A 2522-nucleotide genomic window follows, 5' to 3' on the forward strand; every position below is an offset into this window, starting at 1 on the left:
AGGGCATGGCTGCGCACATGCACGCGCTGTAGAGACACAAATGCACGTCTACATGCGCGCACCGTGCTTTCCCCATCGTCCCGAGTTGAATTCCCAGCCCGCCCGCCGCTTTGACCGAGGTGGGGTCTGGCAAACAGCGCCCAACCCGCAATGCTTCGGGTCCCCCCCCCCACAACGACCTCACCTGCTCCATCGGGAGACGGCACGGCACCCAGGGGGACGAGCAGGGAGGGGGCGGCCGCTTGATTTTCTGCTCTATGCAATAAAGTGTGATTATAAGGAATGTAAGAGGGAGCACAGCTTGAATTCCAATTGGTGGAGAGCCTGTTGTTAACCATCAGGGAACTATTTATTCTCTAGCTTTACTGATGCTCCTTGGTCAATAATGATAAAGGGAAAAAAAAAAAAAAGTTGAAGCCATTATAAAGAGGCAATCGCATTAGAGAGGGAGCAGCAACAGCCCCCTAGGAATCCATGCTCCCCTCAGGTCATGGCTGGAGCGCTCAGACCGCTGCCTGCTGTCAGCACAGACTCTGTGCCCTGCCAGAAATGAGCCATTCCTCAGCACCTGGAGGCCACTGGGGACACAGAGCAGCCCCAGCTCTGAGCAACCTCTGGAGGTATTTCATCCCTAAAGCGCACGGCTGGATGGCTGAGCAGCTCCTCGGGAAGGGGAACAGTGTTGATGCTCACACACACTGCAGATATGTGTGCCCCAAGCCCTGCTCTGCTCACACAGTGTGACAATTTGCTGCTTGCATCCCAGAGCCTCCAGTCACCATCAGAGGACAAAGGTCAGCCCCGTCCCAAACAGCCCATGCACTCCAAAGCCCCGTTCTTTCTTGTATTACTGAATTCCACACGAGCTTTGCCAACGTTTCAAATAGGATCAGAGTCAAGCCAAGCCAGCTTTAGAAACCTGTGGCATCCAGGCTGGATGCCAGATCCCAAAACCCAAATACTGTGCAGGAACCAGTGCAGGGAGGGACCCACACGGCTTCCACCGCCCCACACAGTGATCCCACTGCCCCATATAAGTGATCCACACCCATTCACAGAGCAAGAATGTCTGCTCCCATGTCATGGTCCTGAAGGATGGGTTGGGGTTGGATTTGGGGGTCACAGCGATCTTCTCCAACGCGAATGGGTTCTATGATCTTCCCTCTCTTTTTTTCCCCATTACTGGCTGCTGTCTGGAATGGCATTTCCAAAGTCTCCTTCTCAGACAGCTCCATCTCCATTCCATTTCTTTGAACACACCAGTTGCAGCCTGCAGGGCAGGTTCCCTGCTCCAGCCTTCCAGCCTGGAGGGCTGTGCAGTTCTCTTTGCACACAGACAACGGAATGTCCAGGGTTCAGCTGCCCCCAAAGCAGCACAGCTGGAGATCAGGGCACCTCTGTGCCCGAGCCAGGCAGGAGGTGCCTTCCCAGATGCTACTGGCACCCAGCATCACTTCTTTCATCTCTGTTACCTATGGTGTGTAACACTGCCTCCTAGGATGTTCTATCAGTGCAAATGTCCCCAAATTGTGAACTGTTTGAAGAGCAGCACGGAGTGAAGCTGTCAGGAAGCAATCCAGGGAAGGTCCTCCCCCCAGCACAAGGATCAGCTTTCAGGGAGTTCAATGAATCTCTTCTAATAAGCAAGATGAAAATGGAGATGCAGAAGAATAAGCAGGCAAAGGGAGGGCTGTGATTCCCTCCTGGGCAGCAACAAGCAGCTCCCATTGGTGCTGCAGTGGAATGGGACCACAATGCTGGACAAAAGCTGGATGCATCACCTTGGTACAAGCGAGCCCAAGGCCTTCTGCTGAAGCCAAGCCATGAGGCTTGTTATGGCTTGGAAGAAAAGTGAGACTTTGCTGCTTCAGGAGAAAGCTGGGGCTGCACGCTGGGAGCTCCCTGGGGACAGGGGTATCAATCTTAATAAAGCCACAGCGTGGCAGATAAATCATAATAAGGAATAACAATATATAATAAGGATGAATAATATTAAGAGGATCGTATGAGAGAGTCTGCATGCCTGCAAACACAGCAGCACTAACACAGAGGTGCAGAGAAAAGAAGGCTCTCACTGTATTTCAAAGGGAACATCTTAGCCACAAGCAAACAGTGCAAGGGAGGGACTGCTCAGCCCACTGAGCGTGTACTGAAAATGCAGATAAGCCCAACGTCGAGATCCAAAAAAATATATATTTATCATTGTTATTAACAATAATAGAAATAAAACCAACTTTAATAGCAGGCTGGGTTTGATGCATTCCCCAAATAGGAGGATTTATTAGTTTAAAGCCCGTGTATTTATTTGTTTTCCTCTCTCTCCACTCCTGCCCCTCTTCCAACCCTCTTGAATTTTTAATGCACCATTTCTAATGTCAGACGTTTTTCTTGTAAAGGTTTTTCTGACATAACTTCATATCGCTACATCCTTCTGCTGTTGCCATTCCCCATCCTTGTTAGAGCCTCCACTCCCCTAATGAAGTTCATCTCCTGCCTGGATAATAAAAGCAAATGGATACGGG

Source organism: Meleagris gallopavo, chromosome 23 (genome assembly GCF_000146605.3).
Source record: "Meleagris gallopavo isolate NT-WF06-2002-E0010 breed Aviagen turkey brand Nicholas breeding stock chromosome 23, Turkey_5.1, whole genome shotgun sequence".
Lineage (NCBI taxonomy): Eukaryota > Metazoa > Chordata > Aves > Galliformes > Phasianidae > Meleagris > Meleagris gallopavo.